Below are 19,123 nucleotides of genomic sequence, written 5' to 3'. Positions count from 1 at the left end.
TAGAATGAAGAATTGACTTGCCCCAAAACAACAGCTGCAAATAAAAGCAAGTGGAACCCTGGCACTTGGTTGGGTTCTATCTGTCCTTCTTGATGCACCATATTGGTCAGTATCTCTGAACATCCGAAGTGGTGTTAATTCTCTGAAAATGCTTTAGCTCCAGTGAGAGCAGCTAAAATAGCACCCCTCAAAAGATCTTCTTTGTGCATATCGAATCACCCACGATCAGATGTGCCAATTCAGCCTAAATATCACAGTATGTTCCAGTATGCTGAGATCAGACTCCACCCTCATCGCCAGAAAAGAATGGTTGGCTCAATACATAAATCCTTTCGTCTTCACTCAGTGGCTTTTTGATCCATTGACTACTTCAACCAGTGGAGATCACCTCCAACAAATTTGGCAGAGGCATTCCATTTACCTCTGGAAAAGGGGAACCCTAATATCCTAATCCTCACCGGTCTCCTGTCTTTCCCTATAAAATCCATGTTCCATAATCATTCCAGAGCCACCTACCCAAACATAAATCTGACCATATCATCTTCTGCTTGAGCAATTCATGGGTTTCTGTTGCCTAAGCCTGACCTGGGTCACCTAGCACGGCACTTGCGCGGTTTTCTGTGATGGGTCAAGTGTAGTCCCCGACCTCATCTTCTGAGATTCCTTGTCTCAACGGCATGCCTTAGCAGCTCCAGAATCCTGGGGTTCACACAGTTTTTCTCTGTTTTTTGCTGCCTTTCCTTTTTTCTTTTCCCTCAAAGCAAACACCCTTTAACCTAATTCTATCATAGTCAGACTCATTTCATATCGTAGTTCCTCTGGAAGACTCACCATGCCCTGGCCGGAAGACTTAGGAGCCTCTGTTAATCACTTCCTGTCCACATCTCTGTGTTGGAACACCTCAGTTCTTTTACAGCTATCTGTGTATATATACACACAGACACAGATACATACTTTAATATCTCTATCCTTTTTAATATAGATATTTTTTTCTCTTACTAAAGTAGGAGGCCTTTTGCACCACTGAATACAATGATTTATTCACCATCTTTGGACTTCCAGCATCTAGCTTAAGGTTAGACACATGGTACATGCTCAATAAACGTCTGGATACCTGAAGTGAGATGAGATTAATTTATCTCCTTTAAACCACATTTTCCTACTTTTCTGTCATCTTCAGTTCTATTAAATTTGATCTCTCCCCCCCTTTTTGGTTTTGTGTTTTTTTGTTTTTCTGGGTTTTTTTTTTTTTTGGTACTATTTTCTCTTTAACCTTTCCCCTCTCTGCTGATTCTCTAAAGTTTTGGCATACAAACAGGATAAAGTAACTGATCAGAGCAGGAGCATTCATTTTTCCTCAGCTCTAGGCCTATGAAATAGGTTGCCTCAGAACACTGAAAGAACCTACCATTTCCTTAAACGCTCCCAGGCCAGTAAGCCCAATCCGTTTTCTTCTCCAGAAGTCCCAATGTAATAAAACTTGCAGAAGGGAGCTGATCGGGTATCACAGCATACTTGGCCTGATGAACTCTCCGATCCTTTCTTTGCCCTTAATAATCATGCCACAAAGGGGCTGCTGGAAGCATGAGGACCGCTGTGTCACTGGCCTCACTAATTTCACGATGGCAGACACCTGCAAGGGGTCGGAGAGCATCACTTGGGACCCACTAGGATGCCCATTTGAGATTTATGGGAACTAAGCGATTTATGTCCAGTTTCATTTATAGTTACAATCTATGTGCAGTTATACTCAAAAAGAGGGAGTGAATCTCAGCTTCTCTCTTCATCACTCTAGGAATTCAGGTAGAAGATGCTCCTTCTCCAAACTGATACCCTAAACACAGTTCCTTGCCAGTGTCGTCTGTATTAAGTGGCTGACTACGTTTATATTTGGCCTCTCCTGAGGGAAAGGACCAGAGCTACATATTTACTATTATAACTGTCAAAAACTTTAAGTGAAAAAAATCCAGGTCATACTTTTTTTTTAATATAAAGAAAAGAACGAACTCATCACTTACATACATAAAAAAACTAGGATGATTCATTATCATCTGAAAAGGCATTAATTGCAGTTCACTCACTGGACTGGGCAGAATGTGGCCCTAATGAGCCAAAGGACATAGATGGTGCCTCTGAAAGAGCCTGCTGCTTTAGAAGGGACTATCACCTGTGGTGTTATCTGTACCGGGAGCTGCGCAAAGCACATAACAGAATGCATGCTGACGACCACAGGGGTAGTCAGTGAGATGTTCTTCTCACTGGATCGATGTAATCTATCACTACTGGTAGAAAAAGTCATTTCAGACAGATCTTCTCCGCTTCCTGCCCAAGTGCCCCACAACCCCATTATGTGATCTCAGAAATAATGCTGGATTATGTGTTAGGGGAAAACAAAGCCAGTGCAGTGTTGTGGAAAGAACGTGGGCTTTGGGGATAGACTTGTTTCCAGACCCAGCTGTGCTGCTGCTTAGTGAGAAGGATCTGGGCGAGTTACTTAAACTCTACAATCTGCTTCCTCACCTGTAAAATAAGTGTCATACTTCCGATCTCAGTGTTCTGGAGAATGCTATTAAATAAGATGGGGCTTTTAAGGCGCCTAGTGTGGTCCTACCCACGTAAAATTCTCGGCAACTGCTTTCGCTTCCTCACTCGTGGAAAGCAGAAATAATAACATAATTAAACGTGATGAATTGGAATAATCAGATAAAAATCATACAACTGAGGGCTAACTCATTAGATTAATGACTGGAATTAACATGGCCAGTGTGAGGTTCATCACGGGTGTAGAGGAAGCAGGATAGGGTCTCTCTGCTTGTACCTGCAATTTAGGACTCATAATCAACTCTCAGAAAGGTCGTTCTTTGAGTTGTGGGATTCACATACAGATCAGTGACTCACATTTGCGTAGCACCTACAGAGCGCCCAGAGTACTAGACATTAGGAAGACAGAGACAAAAGACCCAGTTCTCACCGACACTCATTGAGCTCTGTCCACTAGGGACTAGGAAGGCTGGGGGAGGCACTCAGGAAATGAGCTATCTCCTGTTGTCCTCTCTTTGTTTTATTTTCTTTATTTTATTTTATTTTATTTTATTTTATTTTATTTTATTTTTTAAAGGTTTTTTTTTTTAATGTTTATTTTGAGAGAGAGAGAGCACACGAGCGAGTGGGGGGGGAGGGGGGGAGAGAGAGAGAGAGAGAGAGAGAGAGAGAGAGAGAGAGAGAGAATCCCAAGCAGACTTTTTACTGTCAGCACAGAGCCCGATGTGGGGCTTGCACTCAATGAACGTGAAATCTAGAGTCAGACGCTCAACCGTTGAACCGACTGGGACACCCAGGCCCCCCCTCTGTTGTCCTCTCTGTAAAGAAAAATGTGTCCTGTCATTTTGGCAGAGGGAGGATAGAAACACAGAAATGCTCAGAGCCAGTCTGACGTTGGGTTTACAACTTCAGGCTACTGGCTCAGTCGAAAGCTGTGACCTTACCTGAAAAACAAGTCGAGGTACACACCCTACATGGCGTGACTCTTATCAAGAGGGCATGAAGACTGTTCACAGATGACATTTTTGTGGGGCACCAGCTTTCCTTCCTCCCTGTTCAATTTTCAGAGTCAAAGTCACAGCTGAAGTTGGACTTCAGAGAGGGAAGGGCCCCTTATCTCCCACTGAGGTTCCTACCAGGTGTGACATATCCTTCTCTACTCCCTGCCCAAGACAGAACTTTGATATAAAACGGCAGGAAACTATTTGGATCATAAAGAATTTCTGAAGCAGCAGGATGACAGGATTACCGCAAGACCCGCATTGACGACATCTATGCTTTCCACCTTCGGTTCCTTAGAGGGAAACAGCATTGATTCCACCAAAGGCATGGTTAGATTTTAATGGTTTCTTTGGTTTAGATTTTAGTGCAATCACCATATACATCTTTGTATGCAAATCATGCTCACTAGGTTTAAAAAGTTCACAAAGATCTTTTTTTTTAAGCACAGAGAAGATAATGACTCTTCGAAAGCAGAATATTTTAAATAGGTTCACCTCTAAATTTCTACGATGGAGCGTGAAACAAGGGGATGACAGGAGTGTCCTCTCTCCTTGCTGGAGCAGGACAGTTTTCAGACTATGATCTCTGCAGGGGTGACAACCCAACACAGTGATTTTCTGTTTCTCATCTGCTTGTTTGGGACGAGCAAAGAGAAAAGAGAATGGCAGTCCCTGGGTCTTAAGTAGCCCTGGTTTGAGGCGTCTAGGGTAAATGTGTTTGTAACACGTGGAGGAAGCGGTTACTAGAAAAAGCACTTAGTCATTACCTCTAAGTCACCTACTTATGTTTGTTTCTGATATGTAACCTTTCCGACAACTTTACAATAGTGGCATCTAATTGGACAGTTCTCTTTTTATTCCACCTTCCTCCCTGCAATACTGTTTTGAAGGTGTATTATCCCAAAAAGGTAAACAAGGACTCTACTTTTGAATTCTAGCTTCTGAACTATGGGGGAAGCAGAAATGACGTTCCGTATATTTATCCAGAGGGATTAGGAGTTCTGACTAGCACATATATTATGCATGGATCAGAGGGGGTTCCTGTGGTGTCCTGCAAGTAACAAGTTCTGTGGAGAGAGGGTTTAACCAAGGTCAACACGTCAAGAAGGGTTGGATTTAGCTGTCCTTTTAAGAGGCTGGGGTGGACTGGAGTGGACTGGTTTGCAAAGCAATGACAGTGAGATTGAAAAACAACCTGCAGTTATGAGGCTTGAGAACTTCTTCCTCTTATAACCAGACAGTCACATCACCTACCAGAGTTTACGGGATCATTCTTTGACACTCAATCCATTTTATTCACGCTCAGGGTTCCTATGATCCCTGTGAGTCCCCACGGAAACCTTGAAGAAGAAATGCTGTACTGTCACGGAGCTAGAGTGACTTTGTCAACACCGGTATGGCGTGTTGACCCTTTGAGCTGGAGCCCATAGGCATTTTAAAAACACATTATTCATGCAATGTAACATTTAATTGTGGTTTGCGTTTTTAGTAGGCTTTCTCTTGAGGAAATTTCTGAATGCTGTAAAGCAGTTGGGTTGTAGGGCTGTGGTAGCTATGTGGAGAATGTTGGAGGCCCATAGTTTCTTTTTTTTTCCAATTTGAGTATAGTTGACACATGGTGTTATGTTAGCTTCAGGTGTACAACATAGCGATTCAATAATGCTATACACTGCTATGCTCACCACAAGCATGGCCACCATCTGTCACTATACAATGCTATCATAATACAAGTGACTCTATTCTTTACCCTGTACCTTTTATTCCTGTGACTTCATCATTCCATAACTGTAAGCCCATTATTTTCTACCAGCAATTCCTTTAAAGGTCTTGAAATGCATCAGGTGGGCTGCAAAGAAATAGAGGTACAAGACACCGGTAGATGGAATGAGAAACATGCATGGCACAGACCAGAGAGAGAGAAAGAACTCCAGCATTCCTAGAAGTTGCAAAAACACGTGAAAATGTAGAAAGAAATGAGCACTGAAGACGGAATGAGGCGGAGCGAAATGGACCCAAACGCTTACGTGATACGACAAGCTGGCAATCTATGAAAGATGGTTATAATTCGCGACAGCAACAGATGCAGATTGTGCCTTTTTACTGTGAATTATGAGTAGAATTCAGAAACTGCAGTTCTACAGAAAAATATAAAGTCTGCCATTCTGGAGTGACAGTCTTGCAGTCTACAAAGAGATCACACCTCCTTCTTTACCAATGTCCCAATAAAGATGAACTTGATGGTGGTGAATGTCAATGACAAAAGTAGAACTGCACTTCTCCAGGTCTTATTTCCATATTTATTAAATTCCTTCCTTGCCCCAAACCTTTGAATTTCTTTAGGCTTGTCCTTATTTCATTTTGGTCCCTGGCACTGTGAATCAACACTAACTTGGCCATCTGGGTGCTATTCCGTGTGCTGTTTTTCATCTCCCTTTGCGTGTTTTCTGACTTCAATATTCTGAAATATCTGTGCATAGGAGTTGAATCTCATTGATCAGATTTCCTTTAAAATATCTTTGATTTAAATAACAATACAAGAAAAAATTTCATGGCATAGAGGAGCGAGGATGGCATCAGCAGGAGAGGTGACATTCAGTGCCAGTCCCTTGCTGACTGTGGAAAGTTTGAGAAGGAACTTCACTTCTCAAACCCTATGTTTCCTTATCTACAAAAGGAAGGTGTTAGCTGATAGCCTCAAAGGTCCCTCCAGCGCTAACAATCTGAAGTTTTGAGATAATAATCCACGTCAGTCATCCAGTGTGATCTGAGTAAAGCAAAAATGTAGATCCATAGCATTATTCATCGAACACCAGAATTTTAAACTTACAAGGGATCGTACCGCATTTCTAGCTCTCCTTTATCTTGACATTTGAGAAAACTGATGCCCAGAGAGATGAAGTGACCGTGACAGCCTACAGAGCAGGTGTGGCAGTTTAATATATTACATGTTTATAAAGAATGCAATGAGCTTCTGGAAACTTCAATGGTTTAAGCAGTAATGCTAGTTGAGAACACGTGTTATGACATTAGGGGTTTGGAGGTACTAAAAGGCAGAGGGTTGGAATAGCAAAGGCTCATCTCATCTGAAAACATCTTCACAGACATACCCAGAAATAATGTTTAATCTGGGCACACTGTGACCCAGTCCAGTTGACACATAAAATTAACTATCACAGTCTCACATAACTGCTCTATGTATTGGTTTATAAATCTGGAAGACACGTTACTGCGATGGACAAAATATTAAGTAGACAGCCCTGGAAGAAAATATATCTTCCCTCACATGCTTGTTGGTATAATTAGATGAAGGAGTGCAAACTGCCTAATTACACGATGCTCTACAACTGTGTCCAAATCCCAGAAATATCATACTTTCAAAAAGAGTTTTAGGAATACACGTACTTCTCAAGGAATTATCAACCACATAAATCTCCTCAGGAACAAACTACCTTCAACGATGATATATGCCATGTCTTGCTGATGATATTTTAAGTGTTGCTATAAAAATATATTGTGGTCAATTTAAAATGCAATTAATGTGAGATTAACTGTTATCTCAGAAATCGGAACACATTAGTGACAAATGAAATTAGAAGTGTGGTGGTCTGCATAAAATCTAACATCAGAGGAGAGGGATGGACCCATATCTTTCCAGAACTGATTTTATTTTTTTTAGAAAGAGTGTATATATAGTATGCACACATGTATGAGTGGGGGAGGGGCAGAAGGGGAAAGAGAGAGGGAGGGAGAGAGAGGGAGAATCCCAAGCAGGCTCCATGCTCAGTGCTTGATCCCATGACCCTGAGATCATGACCTATGCCAAAATCAAGAACCAAGTGCTCAACCGACTGAGCCATCCAGGTGCCCCTCCATCACTGTTTTCAAGGAGAGGCCATGCGAGTGTTCTAAGACTGTTCTAAGAGTGTTCTAAGTCCCAGCTCCTTAAACAGAAATATCCAAGAGTGGGAAGCAACTGATCATCAGAATGGATAGAAAATCTCCTTAAAATACCCACCGACCTTTGTTTTCATTCTTGTACCACATGGCCTTTTGGTCTATGATCTACAGATGTACAGATCAGAAAGGATGCCCCATCCAGGATTACGACGTGACTGATGTCTGGTATAATATCCAAAGTCCAGTAATGAACTGAGGCATTGGTACACAATTGCCTGTGAGTTTATAAATCAGTGTTCCAGAACTTGACTGCTCCTTGGAAATCATGGAAATATGTCGATTTGGGCAGTTACAAGTAAATCTTGAACCAGTGTCCCTCTCAAAATGCAGCCAGCTTAACAGGACTCTATGGGCTTTTATTTTAACTAATGTCTGAGTTTCATGCTTGATTTCCTCCAGATGTTTTCGTCTAGGATTCAGTGGGGCAACAGAACAATGAGGGCATACAATCAAAGTGAAATTCATCAATTTTTAGATATTTAAGGAATTCCCTAAGGAAATGGTGCAAAGTTAAGGTAAATTTTGAGGAAACAGAAGACAGTAATGCTCCTTACTAGTCTCAGTTCCTTGAGGGCCAACACCAGTCTGGAGGACACACAAAATTTCCACACGGTGTAGCAAAGGGAAGCACAAAATGCAAACACCGCAAACCCCACCATTTTCCTGATGCCCACTCTACTTAGATTGACAGACCTCTTAGTGACTTTCTTTTTTCACTTGGAGGGGTAAGCAAAGGACTGAAAAGCATAAAGCCTAAACACATGTAATCTCACTTTTGTCAACCGAGTCCAAAACCAACAACAAAGGAAACAAAACAAACACAGATGCTATAGTGTGACTAACTCACGGGGAAATACATAGGTAAAACAAAAACAAAAACAAAAACAAACGCAAGAAAAAACTCCAAAAGCATTGATTGTAGTGTCAACCCAACTGCAGATTAAATATGATTGCCCACCAAACTCCCGAGGATTCTGTTTACGATGCAATGTCTTAGATTTATTTTGTTTCCCAACAGTATCTAACAGAATTCTGAGCATAGAAAAAGTACTTGTTGAAGTGATGCGTTCATTAATACATTCGGTGGGTTTGGCCATATTGACATTTGCCATAATGACCAAGTCACCACATGCTATAGCCCCGGGCTGTGGGCCATGACTCATATGCTCACAAGTGCCAGGGAAGCCTGAAAGCCCACAACGAACTTTGAAAAGGACAAGCTTTGTAACATGGTGCATCCATGAATCAAAATGTCCTCCTTTTGTTAAACACGATCCCACACTTCAGGGTTATTAGCTCGTTTGGTGATCCTCAACACAAATGGAAGGAAGTAAATTGAAATACAGTGCATGTAACATTAACCTTTCTTGGGGTCTGCTGTTCACTTTGAGAAGTTATTTTTAGAACAACGTCTCTCCCACAGATATAACAGCACATCCGTGAACATGTTTATACAGTTTATATATCGTAAAGGCCTTTTTCTCTTTTATTTTCTGATTCTTAGGATAAAATTGAGAATTACTAGCATTTAGGTGACTCTAGACTGTTAAGAACATACATGACATTTGGTATTTAGAAAATCGGAATTCATAAAAATACATGTGAATCCCAGAGTGAAATGATAATAGATACCCAGTGTAAGAAAAAAAAAATGAAAGAAAACGAGAAAAACATGAGGTGAGCTTAGGCGACAAACACAAAGAATAGAGGGGTGTCTTAATTAAAATGCACAGGATGGGTGTGTCAGAGAGAGGCGGGAACATATTACCTTCAATGTGGAAGATGGGAATATAGAAAGTAGGGGATTTTCACTTATTGTAGCAGTACAAAGGACACAGAAAATAAAACCTTGTCTGGTGAGGGAAGCCTAAAGATGTGGGTGTTTCAATTACAGGGGCAGTAATGGAGTTCAAGCACAGAGGAGCATACGACCCAGTGTGGGTGCGTACGAGAGGGATGCTGGGGGACGAAGACATGCTTAAGCATTTCACTCTGGTGTTTAACATCGAGATACGAAATAGCTTAGACTTAGCTAAGCTCAGCTTCCAAACTGGAGCTGAACCTTCAAACTCCCTGTGACATAACTTACCACTTTGAGTGATGGTCTCAGCCAAACTAAAATATAACTCAGTGTAAAACATTTCAATTCAGGTCTTGTCACTATGCTGTTACGATTATTGCACTTACGACCACCAGTAGTTAGGTGAATAATTTAGAGACAGTGAGAGGTCTGTGTACAATAGTTAGCAGATTCACCCAGGGCCTGTCAAATTGTCATGCGGAATTGTAATTAATAGGCATGCCAGCCAGATTAGAATAATTTTAATTAATCTAGTGGCGGGCTTTGCTTTTAATTTGCTAAACCAATCAGCATTATCTGCAGCTACTTGTCTACCAGGAAGAAGCCGGCTCAGCAGTTGTATCAAATGTGAGAAATGTGAAAGATGTTCTTTCCCGCCCTTGTTTACAGCTGGGTCCAAGAGTCTTGGCTGGACCATTTTGGGAGTGCCCGGGCACCCAGGATCGCCTGGCAAACTGTGCCACCGAAATTCCTGTGGGCAGCAGAAAGTCGAACGGAGGTAGTGACACGCATGTGTATTTGCAAATATGAAATAATAACCTTTTGAAATATCTTCTAATGGAACTTTTCCTGTAAGGCAACGTCAAATCACCGCATCTCTTTATGTCCATTTTATTCTTTGTTTCCCTTCTAAGAAAAGCTCCACGTTCTGGGGTTTTTCATAGCTTTTTCCTTCAAAATCCTTAAGGGGAGGTTATTAAAAATGTTTATGTCTCAGTGCAGTAATGATACTAAAGCTCTTGAGATATATCCAGAGCCCCGTTAGAGCTGATTGGAAACTTACATGTGTTTACAAGCATCTGTGTGTATAATTCTATTATGGCACTATTACACTGGACTCCAGAGTACTTCTCTGCAACCCAAACTTAGCATTTATATTTGTAAGTGGCTATGTGATCTTTTTTAATAACTACTTTCTGCAGGAACCCGCAGTGGCTGGTCTAAAGGAGTTCAGTGAGCAACCCTCATCAGGCTCTACCCATTTGTATGGTGCTCATGGCAGGAGAGCGGGAAAACACCATCTAGACGCAAGACGAGCCGGCAACAACAGATCTCACCAAAAACGATCACAAATCCTGCTTTTGGAACCTGAGGTGTCGAATTATTTAACTCTCTGAAGACTGAATTGTATTTTGTTTTGTAAGAGTCTCTCTTTTTTTTAAACACGGATGCTGTGATTCTTACATGAAAACTGGAAAGTGAATAAGATGTTATAGAGTCAGTAAACATCATGCAGAGCACGTATTTTCCAACGTCACCATGCGTGGCATCACAAAAGTAATTCGAAAGTTAATAATCTTTTTTTTAATGTTTATTTATTATTGCGAGACAGAGAGAGACACAGTGTGAGCAGGGGAGGGGCAGAGAGAGGGAGACACAGAATCTGAAGCAGGCTCCAGGCTCTGAGCTGTCAGCACAGAGCTTGGCGTGGGGCTCGAACTCACAAACCGCGAGATCATGACCTGAGCCGAAGTGGTACGCTTAACCGACTGAGCCACCCAGGCGCCCCTAGAAAGCTAATAATCTTCTTTAAGAGCATTTCCATTTATAAAAATAGTCAAAGTGTTATCAATGGCCTGGGGGGTGTGCGCTCACTCAAATGTCTATGGAAGCTGGAGTCTAGTAATGCTCTGTGTCGTTCTTCACCCCACCGACACACAGTTATTTCATGGCTGATACAGCTGTCCTTCTACGGTCAGAGTAAAAATAAATACGATAATTTAATTACAAAGTAATCACGCTAACAATGCTGACATTAGCATTCATAGACCCGGCGCTGTACCAGGCAATATGGCTCCGAAGATGACCATGAATTTATCTTTGCTTTCAAGGAGCTCACAGTTTAGTGAAGGGTGGACAATAAACAGTTATAATCAAGTATAATGGGTGTTATAGGAGTATAAATAGATTCAGAAAAAAAAAACCAAAGGGAATAATGGTATTGGTGTTACCTTTGCATTGCCTTTCAAAACTCTACGTAAAATTTTCTATGTGCGTATGTGTGTGTATTTATATTACCTGACTCAAAGTCAAATTAGGAAATACATGTGAAATTATGCGAGGATACTGCCAGTAAACTGAGTCTTCCTTGGCTATTTTTCTATCTTTTTTAATTTAAATTAAAAAAAAATGTTTATTTATTTTTGAGAGAGATGGAGACAGAATTTGAGTGGGTTAGGGGCAGAGACAGAGGGAGACACAGAATCCAGAGCAGGCTCCAGGCTCTGAGCTGTCAGCAGGGAGCCTGATGTGGGGCTCAAACTCACAAACCATGAGATCATGACCTGAGCCAAAGTCGGACGCTCAACCGACTGAGCCACCCAGGTGCCCCTCTACTACCTTTAACTATTACTGTGGAGAGTTTAAATCTTACACCGCCACACCTCCAGGGTTGTTGTGAGCCCTCTGCAGACCTGTTCTGCCACAAGCAGGAGTGAATCTGCCCAGGCCTGTGTCACTGCAGCTTTCTGTGTGTAAATAATATGATATTTCATTTAAATTCTAGTTTCCCAGCCCCATTAACACCAATCACAGTGGCTAAATGAAAGGTGATTGCTTTTCCTTTATTCTTTTTTTCCTTTAGGAATCAAAGGGCTTGTTTCACCCACATTTAGGTAAGAGTCTGCAAGAATTCTGCAGATGTCGACATCAAAATATTTTGCAAAGACACCAGAAGTATTCTTACGTACGTTCTGAGCTTGCAGTGCCCAATCTCCTAACTTTCTGAAGGGAAAGGTACAAATGTGAAGTTCATGTCAAGCTCAGGATCGGACTGGCCTTGCTGTGACGATACAGCATCAGAACCCTATTTTGACGTCTAAGACATTATAAAACGTATCGAACTCTTGGTCCTAATAATATGACTCTTACAAACACTGAAGAAAGGGCAATTAAAAAGTGGAAAGACAGAGGCTGCATGTGCTAAAGTCCTGAAACTTCCATTTCCCCATTCACAGGAAACTTGAGTAGGGATCGACTGTCTTGTTAACCATCAGCATGAGGTGCATCTCACAGAAATAAAAATCCAATTCCAGCCACTTAGTTTTCTGAAAACGAGCAAGAACAATTCAGTGAAAGAAAGATGGCCCTTCAGTAATGATGCCGGACCAACTAGATATCTATAAGCAAAAAAGTAAATAAATAAATGAAGTAAACTGTGACCTTAAACTCAGACCTTATACAGAAATCAACTTAGGGGTGCCTGGGTGGCTCTGTTGGTTAAGCGTCTGGCTCTTGATTTCCCTTCAGGTCATGATCTCACAGTTCATGAGTTCGAGTTCATGGTTCAGGTCATGATCTCACAGTTCATGAGTGCTGTCAGCACAGAGCCTGCTCGGGATTCTTGCTCTCTCCCGCTCTGCCTGGCCTTCCCCCATACTCTCTCTCTCTCTCTCTCTCAAAAATAAATAAACATTAAAAACAAGCAACTTAAAATGGGCTATGAATTTAAAGGTAAAACCTAGCACCATAAAACTCTGAGAAAAAAGCAGGAGAAAATCGTCAGGACCCGGGGCAAGGCAAAGAGTTAGACTTGATATCAAAAGCATGGCTCATAAAAAGAAAAACTGATATACTAAACTTCATCAAAATGAAAAAGAAGATTTGTGAAAGACCCTGCTAAGGATGAAAAGATGTATTATAATGGAGAGAATATTTGCACATTGTGTATCTGACAAAAAGCTTGTGTTTAGAGCATGTAAATAACTCTCAGATCTTGACAGTAAAAACAAACATACAATTAGAAAATGGGCAAAAGACATGAAGAGATATTTCAATAGAGGGGTCCTGCAGGTGCCAAGTAAGCATGTGACAAGATGCTCAATATCATTAGTTATTACATATATTAATGTGAAAACCACAATAAAATATCACCACATGCATATCAGAATAACTAAAATAAAATACAATGTTGGGGTGCCTGGGTGCTTCAGCTGGTTAAGCATTTGACTTTGGCTTGGCTCAGGTCATGATCTTGCAGCCTGTGAGTTCGAGCCCCACATCGGGCTCTGTGCTGATAGCTCAGAGCCTGGAGCCTGCTTCGAATTCTGTTTCCTTCTCTCTCTGCCCCTCCCCCACTCACATTCTCTTTCTCTCAAAAACAAATAAACATTAAAAAAAATAACGTTAACACCAAATACTGGCAACGAGGTAGAGAAACTGGGTCACTTATGCACTGCTGGTAGGAATATATGTGCCTGGAAAATAGTTTGACATTTTCTTTTAAAATTGAAAAAAAAAAAAGGATTCCAAAACCGATGCTCATAGTAGCTTTGTTCATAACAGCCCCAAACTGGAAACCACCTATATGTCCTTCAGCAGGTGAATATTTAAACAAACTATGGTGCACTCATACCCAGGAGCATGACTCAGTAGCAGAAGGGAAGAACTACTGGTACAACAACTTGTATAAACCTCAAAGAATCATGTTGAGTCAAAAAGCCAGTTTCAGAACGACACATACTGCATGATTCTGTACAGGTGACATTTGTGAAACATCATCACTGAAATGGAGGACAGATGAGCGGTGGGTTAGGGATGGGGGTGTGGCTAAAAATGGGTGGCACAAAGGAGTCTTGTTAAAAATCCGATTGTGGTGGTGGTTACACAAAGCTACACATTTGGTAAAACTGCATGGAACTACACACACAGACACACACACACACACACGGGGGCCCAGGTGGCTGGTGAAATCTGAAGGAGCACTATGATTTTCACCATTGTCAAAATGAAAACAAGTTCAATCCTGCCCCCCAAAACCATATTTTTCTTTGGTTCACTCAGAACCCTCCAAAAGAATTATGTTCCACATTTAAACAGCCAGCATCCTAAGTGCTCTCGTCTTCCGCCTGGCTCCCCAAGGTCTCTTAGTTGCGGTCCCCAACTCTGTCTTTTCTTCCATCCCAAATGAAATCAAACTGAACAAACAACCACACAAACAAAAATCCTCTCTCCCCTCCACCTCCCCCTGCCTCTCCCAAGTACAGGTTCCCTTGCTCCCCATGGTCCCACCAAATCTCTACATCAACTCTTCATTATATAGATTAGTTTAGCCTATTTTGGATTATTTCAATTCACTTCTCCCGTCATTGGCAGCAGTATCCACAAGTTCCACACCAAGACCTCTTGGGGGACAGAGAAGGATTAGAATGTTGACAAGTCAACATTGTTTGCCCTTTTCATGTCAAATGGGGATAATAATACCCACCATCATCATGGGGTTATGTGCGTATTAAATAAGGTGCCATGTGCAAAGTACTTGGAACAGCGCCTGGCACACAGTAGGTACTCAAAAATGGTAGTGGCTAGTAACAGGAAGCAACCGGCACACAAGCGTGGGACTAGTTCTGCAATTCAACAATCTACAAATATTCATTAAGCATCTGGTATATTCTTAGTACTTTGCTGGTACAATGAAACAGCATTAGGGGGAAAAAAGTAGAGAGCATAAGTGAACACATGAAAAAATAATGTCATTAGTCACTAGGGAAGTGCTAATTAAAGCCATGTGATACCGCTGTGTATCTATAACAATGACTAAGATTCTAAGCAACTGTATCTCATTCATTTCTGGTACAACTGCAAAATGCTACAGCCACCATGGAAATATCTGGAAGTTTCTTATGAAGGTGAACATTCACTTCCCTGGCTGTTCCACTTGTAGGCAATTATCCAAGTGAAATACAAAATACGCTCAACCACAAATCTGTATGGGAATGTTTACGATGTCTGTATTGCGCCACACTGGAAACTACCCAAATCTTCTCCGACTGGGAAATGTATAGACCTACTGGGTGTGTCCATACACTGGAGTACTGCTCAGAAATCCCCAGGGGTTTACTACTGATTCACATCACATGAATGAATTCTAAATGCATTATGCTAAGTTAAAGAATCTATATGCAAAAGTCTACATTCTGTCTGGTTCCACGGACACAAAACTACAGAGACAGGAAATGGGTTAAGTGCTCATTAGGAATTGCGGGTGGGGGGTGGTTGACTGCAACAGGTCACAATGGACATGTCTGGGGCAATGGAATGATTCTATATCTTGCTTATAGTGGTGGTTACGCAACTATATGCACCTGTCAAAACTCACAGCAATGTACAATAAACAGGGTGAATTTTACTTTAGCAAGTTTCACCTCAATTTAAGAAAAGGGAAAAAAAAATTTGGGGCCTAAAAGTTAAGGACACACATCTTGCCATTTGCCTTCAGATAGAGCATAAGAGATGTGACTAATTGATGCACATAAATAAGAAAATCATGTGTACGAGGATGTAATTTGTTGCTGAATTATGAAGCTTAGGTTGCTAATTATGAATTATGAGGTTTATAAATTGAATTTAAAGAGACCGCTGGTAAATGTGGGAGGAGGGCCCATTAAGCTTCGGTGGGGATTCAATGTCAAACATCAAAGGAATGGGGAGGACCCGGCTGGGCAGAGAGAACTCAAAGAGTATTCTGCCTGAAGCCACGCAAGTATACAACACTGAATAAGACTGAGGAGTCTTACCAGACTGCAGCAGGGCTGGTGTTGAGAGCAATGGGAAACTGACTTGGTAAAGACGATGGACCCAGATCGCAGGGCGTCTTAAGTTTTAAATACAGCCTGGGACTGAATTAAAGCCTTTTCATAACACGATTACAGTAAGCTCTTGAATGGGGAGCTATCATAAAAAGCAGTATTTTCAGATAATTATTCTGGAAGCAGTGTCCCCTACAGAAGACGGAAAGAAGGGATATTCTGGCACAGCAGGAAAAGGGGAATCAGTGGGTTATTTATGCTGCAGATCTGGATTCCCTTGCAGCCTTTGAACTGACATCTTAGCTGATTGTCTTAATAATAGATATCCTGGGTTAAAAATGGAACCTTTGAATGTTTGGCAAAAGGAAAGCACAGCTGCCTCTAGCAATTTATCTCTATAGCTTCTGGGCATGAGACATGTACAGAAATGGCTGCTCCGGTGGCTGTTGGCGCTTAGGCGTGTGGGGATTGCAGCTGTCCAGACCGCCACATGATCAAGCCACTCCTGATCTCATAAATAATGAACACTTGGAAATCCTACAGAACAGATCCTTTCTGCTCCAGAGTTCAAATACATTTTGACCCTTATGTCAAGTCACTGAAGAAAGGCATCCGTTCTTCACGTCGGGAGCATCAATCTGAATATAGGAGAGTACAATTCTAAATCCTTGCTTGCGTAACTGTTTGTGCTCATGGATACCTCTGTGCTTTTTTTTTTATGGTTTTGGCTAACAGTCTTTATTTAGAAAGATGTTACAGTTAAGTGACTAAGGCTCAAGGATGGGAGTTTCTTTTCAAATTCAGTAGAAAATCCTGGAGAATGTATTCATTATCTATAGCTAGAAAATTCTCAGAATCTTTACAGGAACAAGGGAGCCTTAATTGTCTGCTAGATTATCATTTAAATATACCATAATTATTGAAAGTAAAGATGTCAAGATCAACATGCAAAGCACACTGATGTTAAAGTAGGGTAATTCCAGAAATCTCTTAATTAATCCTGGGATGTGCTGTATTAAGAGAATGTCAAATGTCTTGCTGAGTAGCAAATAGATGAACCCTAAAAAACAGCTTCGAGTAACAATGAGGCTAATATCAAATGCCCTTCATCTGAGAGTCCTAGAGGCCTTTACAAATGGCATAACATTAATCTGAACATCACTCTAGAGGAGCATCAAATTAATTTCCATTTCAGAAATGGAACCCCTGAGAAAGAAGCATGTCCATGATCACAATTAAACCTTCTTTTTAGCATACTTAAGGCCCGTTCCTTTCAGCCATCTGTTCTGGCAGCTAATTTTAGGCCCTGGAGTGAAAGAGAGACAGAGAGCATGAACATGTCAACATGGAAAACAAACTATCGTCATTCAAGAGTTTGGGGCTCATTTAGATATGAAGTCAAATAATATAGGATCATAGTTCTCAGCGTGTTTACAATATATCTGGGGTGTAACACCATTTAGGGAACAATATGGCAGGCGCTATGGTAAAAGTGTGATTGAAGTTTGGTGGAGACACAAAGGAATCAAAAGGAAAGGAAAGGAATCAAACTAGGGGATCAGAGAAGAGTTCACTTAGGAAGAGATGCTTAAGCTGAGCTTTGAAGGATTGAAGGAGTTATCTTCACGCAGAAAGCAATAAAAAGGATTCTATAAAAAACAAACAACACAGATAAAGCATGAATCATTACAACTGCCAGGAGCTGGAATACTGGTTGGTGTGGTTGGGTTGCAGGGGCAGTGGTGGTGGGGGGCGGGAAGCATGACATCAATTAGTACGTGATTTACGTGCTCAACTAAGGAGCTTAAAATGTGCACCAAATGCTAGCCAAGGGAACAGTTCAATGGCCAGTGCGCATATTCATAGGAGGTCCATAGCTCCATCAGCATCATGATGCCAATAAGAAGTTGTAAATGTAATTTACAAGAACTCCAGTGGGCAGAAACACAACCTCCTCGCAAACTCCTGTTTACAATTCATGCTCGTGTGTGCCTTATAAGATGCCAGTCGGTTATTTTGCCCAGGAGGAAAAGAAAACAAAGCTGGTCCACGACTAGCTCCTCTCTGCCAGAGAGTTAGGCAAAAGATCAGTCAGGCATGCTCTGATCAAGAGAAAGGCAAGAGATTTCAGGGAAAACATAAACAAAGCTCGGTGATTAATTGGACATAAGGGGCTAACTAAAAAAATCAGTGACTGAAATTTTGATTCTAAGTCACAGGGCTTTCTGAGGTTTTCCAGTGAGGTGTGAAGATAGTAAAATCAAATAAGAAAGAATACTTAAGCACTAAAGGTGGTTCCACGAACATGCTCGGTTTGCGATGACGACGAGGTCAGAGTCCTAGGTCCCTCACGGGGCTGGTCTCTGGACATCGTCTGTGTTCCAGGGACTCTAATTTTGAGCTCAAGGTTGCTCAGTATGTATCAAATGCTCTTTCCAGAGGAACAGTGTTTACAGAAAACTGCTGGAAAGTTAGGTGGGGTGTCTTCTCTTCTAGAATAAATCCAGGCTGAGTGTTATGTCCCCCTTTCGCTATGCTGCTGTCCTCCTTGTACTGCTTGCACGAAATCTGCTCAGACTTGAGAGTATATTATCATCTTGATTAAAAGGAGCTCCGTAAAATTCATCTCTGCGTTTACTGTCAGGGTGTTTTGTAGATTGTGTTGTCTGGGAGACCTGCCGAGATGGAATCAGGACCATGACATTTTATTGGGGGACATCAGTGACAGAAAAGAGTAAGAGGCAGGGTTGGGCACGGGGAGCCGAGAGACCCTCACGTAGACTCCACTAAGGCTTTGTCGGCCCAGGGAAGAGCCCTGGAGCGATGAAAACATGGTGGAGGGGTCCTGCAGGTGGGGGGGTGGGGGGGTGCAGAAATGGTCCAGCCCTTGTACCGTTAATCTACGCTCATTGCCTGGAGGCCACCTGAGAAGAGTGTGACCTCAGCTTGAAAGCCCAGACAGACCCCGGAGGAGCGAACGGCTGGAGGCATCAGGTGATCACACACCTCTCAGCCAG

General features: G+C 41.7%; 1 protein-coding gene across 1 annotated transcript in view; it reads right to left on the bottom strand.

Moving 5' to 3' along the window:
- CNTNAP2 (contactin associated protein 2) overlaps positions 1-19,123 on the bottom strand; it is a 1,977,233-nt gene that overhangs the window by 596,312 nt on the left and 1,361,798 nt on the right. The window lies entirely within an intron of this gene.

This window comes from Prionailurus bengalensis, chromosome A2, assembly GCF_016509475.1.
Source record: "Prionailurus bengalensis isolate Pbe53 chromosome A2, Fcat_Pben_1.1_paternal_pri, whole genome shotgun sequence".
Taxonomy (NCBI): domain Eukaryota; kingdom Metazoa; phylum Chordata; class Mammalia; order Carnivora; family Felidae; genus Prionailurus; species Prionailurus bengalensis.
This window is presented reverse-complemented; position numbering and strand designations above follow the sequence as displayed.